Here is a 7,288-nt window from a genome sequence, read left to right on the forward strand (position 1 = left end):
TTCCATAAATTATCTGGGAGTACGCATTAGGAGTGATTTAAAATGGAATGATCATATAAAGTTGATCGTCGGTAAAGCAGATGCCAGACTGAGATTGATTGGAAGAATCCTAAGGAAATGCAATCCGAAAACAAAGGAAGTAAGTTACAGCACGTTTGTTCGCCCACTGCTTGAATACTGCTCAGCAGTGTGGGAACCGTACCAGATAGGGTTGATAGAAGAGATAGAGAAGATCCAACGGAGAGCAGCGTGCTTCGTTACAGGATCATTTAGTAATAGCGAAAGCGTTACGGAGGATAGATAAACTGCAGTGGAAGACTCTGCAGGAGAGACGCTCAGTAGCTCGGTACGGGCTTTTGTTGAAGTTTCGAGAACATACCTTCGCCGAGGAGTCAAGCAGTATATTCCTCCCTCCTGCGTATATCTCGCGAAGAGACCATGAGGATAAAATCAGATTAGAGCCCACACAGAGGCATACCGCCAATCCTTCTTTCCACGAACAATACTAGACTGGAATAGAGGAGAGAACCGATAGAGGACTCAAGGTACCCTTCGCCACACGCCGTCTGGTGGCTTGCGGAGTATGGATGTAGATGTAGATGCGTTGTTGGGACCTTTTTGTAAGGATTGTTCTATCTCTTTTGGTGTGATGACATTCGTAAGTTTGGCCTCTTCTTCTGTTGGGACTTTTGGTGTCATGAGCGTTGCGGCTATGTTTTTGTTTACGTGTTCCTCGTGGTCTGCGTCGAAGTATGCGTTTGTTGGGTGCTGATATGTCTCTTCTAGGACTGATTTGAAAATATCTGCCTTTTCCTTGTCATTTGTGGTGATGGTGTCTTTGTAAAGTAGAGGGGGCTCGGCCGTGTGTGTAAGGCCGCCAATCCGTTTGAAAGTTTGCCAGAACTTGCTGCCTTGTGTGTAAGTGAGGTGTCGGCAAGCTTCAGTCCATCTTTCCGATCTGTATTCTTGGAGCTGACGTTTGATTAGGGCGTTCAGTTGATTCCATTCTTGTTTGTATTGGCTACAGCCTGTTCTCTTGAATAATTTGTACATCTGCCTCTTGTCTTTGATGGTGTTTAGTATCCTTTGTGCGATTCTTTCGGTGTGTGGCTTGATTTTCGTTGGGGCGTTGTCTTTGACTGCCACTGAATGTGAGCGCGCCCGGAACTGCTGGGTATTTATAGGCGAGCGGAGACGCGCTCAAGGCCAAGGTCAGGGTCAAGGTCACAGGGAGGGCGCAGGGAGGGGCCGCGCCGCGTCGATAGTCGATACCGCCTGCGTGTTGGCGGGCGGACGCCGCTGCACTGCGCATGCGCGCACCCTCCGCGCTGCGCCACGTCACGCCGCGCTACGTCACGCGGCGCTGATTGGCTGCCGCGTCGAGTGCAGGCGCGCCAGCGCGACGCAGCTGCGTCACGCGTCAACCGCAAACGGAATGGGCGTAGTGAGCACGTGCCCTCCACTCCTCTTCTCAAACAGCTAAATGTCTGTAACACCGAATACTGCAAGTATTCTGAAATAAACAGCCAGATATTCATTTCACTCTTCGTTTTCTAATCAGATGATCAGAGTGTACATAATTTGAGTCCCAGTTTCAAAACGCTCTAAAAAGAGAACCGTTCCTCAGAATGACGTCACATCTGAACAACATATTACTGATCCAAGGGGAAATGTCATGAAATATTAACTAAAATGTTACCAACAGATGGCGGTGTAATCCTCTTCACAGGGTCGGCTACAAATCACAAATAAAGCGCAATACGACGGCTGTGGTTTGAGTTGCATACTACTCCATCCGTACCGTTCAGTATGCATGACTGTACAAGTTCGGAGTCAACAATTGTGGCACTGTTAGCTAGTTAAAGCCGGTATCACACTAACAAATTTCTTTGTCCAACATTTGATCAAAGATGTGATCAAATATTTGTCAAATATATTTCACAAAGACCTTTGACGGCCGGCCGAAGTGGTCGAGCGGTTCTAGGCGCTACAGTCTGGAACCGCGCGACCGCTACGGTCGCAGGTTCGAATCCTGCCTCTAGCATGGATGTGTGTGATGTCCTTAGGTTAGTTACGTTTAAGTAGTTCGAAGTTCTAGGGAACTGATGACCTCAGAATATAAGTCCCATAGTTCTCAGAGCCATTTTTTGATCTTTGACGTGGCGCTAAAAAGGGGTATTACACTGTCATAATATTTTTCGTCAAAGTTCAACAGCAGCTGCATGTACCACAATTGTACTGTGTGCACATGCGGAAGAGAAGCGAGGGGGGGGGGGGGGGGGGGAAGGAAGACGTACCTGGGTGAGCCGCGCGGGATTAGCCGAGTGGTCTCAGGCGCTGCAGTCATGGACTGTGCGACTAGTCCCGGCGGAGGTTCGAGTCCTCCCTCGGGCATGTGTGTGTGTGTTTGTCCTTAGTATAATTTAGGTTAAGTAGTGTGTAAGCTTAGGTACTGATGACCTTAGCAGTTAAGTCCCATATGATTTCACACACATTTGAACATTTTCTGTTTTTTTTTTTTTTTTGCACCTTGGTGAAGCCGTGTGTTTTACGACGACACGATAAAAGTATTCAACAAAACGTGTTACGTGAGCTTATGGTGGAGGACGTCAAGTCGTACATCAATAACTTAAGAATGGATGAGCATACATTTCAGTATGTGCTCACTGAAGTGTCTCCTCATATCACAAAGCACACTACTCACTTAAGAACTGCAATATCTGCAGAAGACAGGCTCACTGTAACTCTCCGATTCCTTGCTACAGGAGAGAGAGAGAGGTTAGGTTAGGTCTCCAATCTTCTTAATCTATTTTTGTATTCAGGGTGCCTCACGTTGTAAAGCGCCTCATCAGCTTCACACATCTCTATTAATTTTGTAGTTGTCGGTACACACCAGTTGTATTTATCGGTAATGCTTATAAAAACACTACAGAAGACAGAACGCTGCAGCGATGCTAGCGCTCCACGTGGTAACATGTCACACTGCACTGAACAGAAGACAAGCGACTCCTTTGCCGGCCGAAATGGCCGTGCGGTTAAAGGCGCTGCAGTCTGAAACCGCAAGACCGCTACGGTCGCAGGTTCGAATCCTGCCTCGGGCATGGATGTTTGTGATGTCCTTAGGTTAGTTAGGTTTAACTAGTTCTAAGTTCTAGGGGACTAATGACCTCAGCAGTTGAGTCCCATAGTGCTCAGAGCCATTTGAACCATTTTGACTCCTTTGATTAAATCTACAGCGAGGCCCTAGATTTGATCAAATATTTGACATTTGTCAAAAAAGTTCCCTATTTTACCATCAAATTTCTTTGACAAAGATTTTGGACAAAGATATTGGACAAAGTAATTTGATAGTGTAATACCGGTGTAAGCCTATCCACCACGGCAAGGACGTACGACTGAGGCTTGGTAACATAGGTTTTTAATTGTCCTGGGGCCAAAAACCCATAAAAAGCAACTTGACATCGCTTTCTAAATGTCTCGACACTTGCGCAAGTCGTGTTCACTATGCTCTCCACTGTTTTCTGCCTCAAGCTGATGGTTGAAATGGCTCTGAGCACTATGGGACTTAACATCTGAAGTCATCAGTCCCCCAGAACTTAGAACTACTTAAACTTAACTAACCTAAGGACATCACACACATCCATGCCTGAGGCAGGATTCGAACCTGCGACCGTAGCGGCCACGCGGTTCGTCAAGCTGAAAGTGAGAAGTGGCACCTTCCATAATTGATAGGAGCGTCTCGTAGACGACGTGGAACAATTGTGTGAGACGCCTTCCAGCGTATCCTTCAACAATTGGTGGTGGCTCAATTCCACCAAGCCTGGTTTAAGTCATTTGAGATGAATTATGGTCGTGACAGAATGGTGTGCCAACGACATATTGTGGAATACTACACTCCTGGAAATGGAAAAAAGAACACATTGACACCGGTGTGTCAGACCCACCATACTTGCTCCGGACACTGCGAGAGGGCTGTACAAGCAATGATCACACGCACGGCACAGCGGACACACCAGGAACCGCGGTGTTGGCCGTCGAATGGCGCTAGCTGCGCAGCATTTGTGCACCGCCGCCGTCAGTGCCAGCCAGTTTGCCGTGGCGTACGGAGCTCCATCGCAGTCTTTAACACTGGTAGCATGCCGCGACAGCGTGGACGTGAACCGTATGTGCAGTTGACGGACTTTGAGCGAGGGCATATAGTGGGCATGCGGGAGGCCGGGTGGACGTACCGCCGAATTGCTCAACACGTGGGGCGTGAGGTCTCCACAGTACATCGATGTCGTCGCCAGTGGTCGGCGGAAGGCGCACGTGCCCGTCGACCTGGGACCGGACCGCAGCGACGCACGGATGCACGCCAGGGCCGTAGGATCCTACGCAGTGCCGTAGGGGACCGCACCGCCACTTCCCAGCAAATTAGGGACACTGTTGCTCCTGGGGTATCGGCGAGGACCATTCGCAACCGTCTCCATGAAGCTGGGCTACGGTCCCGCACACCGTTAGGCCGTCTTCCGCTCACGCCCCAACATCGTGCAGCCCGCCTCCAGCGGTGTCGCGACAGGCGTGAATGGAGGGACGAATGGAGACGTGTCGTCTTCAGCGATGAGAGTCGCTTCTGCCTTGGTGCCAATGATGGTCGTATGCGTGTTTGGCGCCGTGCAGGTGAGCGCCACAATCAGGACTGCATACGACCGAGGCACACAGGGCCAACATCCGGCATCATGGTGTGGGGAGCGATCTCCTACACTGGCCGTACACCACTGGTGATCGTCGAGGGGACACTGAATAGTGCACGGTACATCCAAACCGTCATCGAACCCATCGTTCTACCATTCCTAGACCGGCAAGGGAACTTGCTGTTCCAACAGGACAATGCACGTCCGCATGTATCCCGTGCCACCCAACGTGCTCTAGAAGGTGTAAGTCAACTACCCTGGCCAGCAAGATCTCCGGATCTGTCCCCCATTGAGCATGTTTGGGACTGGATGAAGCGTCGTCTCACGCGGTCTGCACGTCCAGCACGAACGCTGGTCCAACTGAGGCGCCAGGTGGAAATGGCATGGCAAGCCGTTCCACAGGACTACATCCAGCATCTCTACGATCGTCTCCATGGGAGAATAGCAGCCTGCATTGCTGCGAAAGGTGGATATACACTGTACTAGTGCCGACATTGTGCATGCTCTGTTGCCTGTGTCTATGTGCCTGTGGTTCTGTCAGTGTGATCATGTGATGTATCTGACCCCAGGAATGTGTCAATAAAGTTTCCCCTTCCTGCGACAATGAATTCACGGTGTTCTTATTTCAATTTCCAGGAGTGTATTTCACAATTCGCCACGAACTATCAGGTCATGCCTCCTTTGTTCAACTACTGGTTAGACTTTAACAGATTAAAACACTCCATCTACAGGCCACAAGTGGCCAATCGGGACCATCCGACCACCGTGTCATCCTCATGGATGCGGATACGAGGGCGTGGGGTCAGCACACCGCTCTCCCGGTCATTATGATGGTATTCTTGACCGACGCCGCTACTGTTCGGTCGAGTAGCTCCTCAATTGGCATCTCGAGGCCGAGCGCACGTCGAAAAATGGCAACAGCGCGTGGCGCCTCGGATGGTCACCCATCCAAGTGCTGACCACGCCCGACAGCGCTTAACTTCGGTGATCTCGCGGGAACCGGTGTAGCCACTGCGGCAAGGCCGTTCCCCATTTGGGGAAGATAATTTTGCTTAGGCACCACCGCCTTGAGGGCACAATAGTATGGGCAAGATGTCATGATTGGGTACTGCGAGAACCTTTGTCCACGCATCATATTATACGAGAGAAGCAGCGGTCTCGCCATGCCAGGTGATCGCCCAGAATGATATTGCAGACGCCTGTGTGGATCACTACAAACCGTTCTATGCAGCAGAGGACCAGAATACCAGAGGCATTCGTTGACAGGGACCCCTGATGAGGGGGTCGCTGATGACGTCGCTGATCCTCGTATATGAGAGAGGCAAACGAAGTCTCAGGTCCTGACGACTTTCCGCTGAAGTTTTACTGCACATTCCAAGACATCATCGCTTCAGGCTGGACTGCGATGTATGAAGAACTGATGAAACTCGGCCCGGTCCCCAAACCATCGGGACGTCGGGCAGTTGGACATTATCAGCTGCTGACCATGTTAAATTGCGACTTTTCGGGATCTTTACCCGGATTCTTGCCGCTCGCCTTCGGCGCCTCGTCCCTCAGACCACCTCTGTGGATCAAACGCACTTTGGTGTTGAGAGTAACATTGAGACAGCGCTTAGCGATTACCGTGACTTCATAGCTCTGGCTGCAACCTGACTCAGTCACGGTGCTTTAGTGACAGCGATCATGCGTTTGATAGAGACATGACTTTCTAGAAAATGTAATCCGGTAGATGGCCTGCCGCACACACTTACACACGTCGTCTTACGACTTACCTGAGATGCCACGTCGCGAGTGTTGGTCAATGGCCGTATGGCGGGCCATATTAATATCATGCGATCAGTCCATCAGCCCGCATCTCGTGGTCGTGCGGTAGCGTTCTCGCTTCCCACGCCCGTGTTCCCGGGTTCGATTCCCGGCGTGGTCAGGGATTTTCTCTGCCTCGTGATGGCTGGGTGTTGTGTCCTGTCCTTAGGTTAGTTAGGTTTAAGTAGTTCTAAGTTCTAGGGAACTGATGACCATAGATGTTAAGTCCCATAGTGCTCAGGGCCATTTGAACCATTTTGATCAGTCCATCAGAGATGACGAATGTCGATGCTCCTTCACGCCATCGCCGCTGAGACGCTGCTACACAGTTTGAGGAGCCGGCTCACAGGGATAACAATGAGGGGGAATGCTTTCTGCTGTCCTTATGCAGATGACGCGGTGTTCTCGGTTCTAACGGAGGATGAAGTGCGAGGGGCACTGGCATGTATCAACCAGTACGGGACTGCTGCGGGAAGCCATGTGAACCTGACGAAATCTGGTGCTATGTCCGTCAGTAGAGGTCTCCCAGCAGAAAGTGTGGCTCCATTGCCATTAGTGGACAAGCTCAAATGTCTGGGGATCACCTTCACGCTTGATACACAGCGCACGATCTCATTCAACTATAAACGCCTGCTTCAAGCTATCTGCAGGAACGCTCGTGGCGACCTCTTGAGGGCATTAGACATGTTACAAAGGTTGGATTTTCTTAACAGTCTCGTGGCTCCGCCACTACTCCATTTGGCACAGATTTTACCGATGCCAAAGGCAATGGCACACAGACTGGAGGCGGCGATCAGCTATTTTGTAAGCGC

The 7,288-nt window shown here is 50.5% G+C and overlaps 1 pseudogene; it reads right to left on the reverse strand.

Moving 5' to 3' along the window:
- Positions 1-5,585: 5,585 nt before the first annotated feature.
- Positions 5,586-5,703, reverse strand: LOC126428488 (5S ribosomal RNA; annotated as a pseudogene).
- Positions 5,704-7,288: the final 1,585 nt, after the last annotated feature.

This window comes from Schistocerca serialis, chromosome 12, assembly GCF_023864345.2.
Source record: "Schistocerca serialis cubense isolate TAMUIC-IGC-003099 chromosome 12, iqSchSeri2.2, whole genome shotgun sequence".
Taxonomy (NCBI): domain Eukaryota; kingdom Metazoa; phylum Arthropoda; class Insecta; order Orthoptera; family Acrididae; genus Schistocerca; species Schistocerca serialis.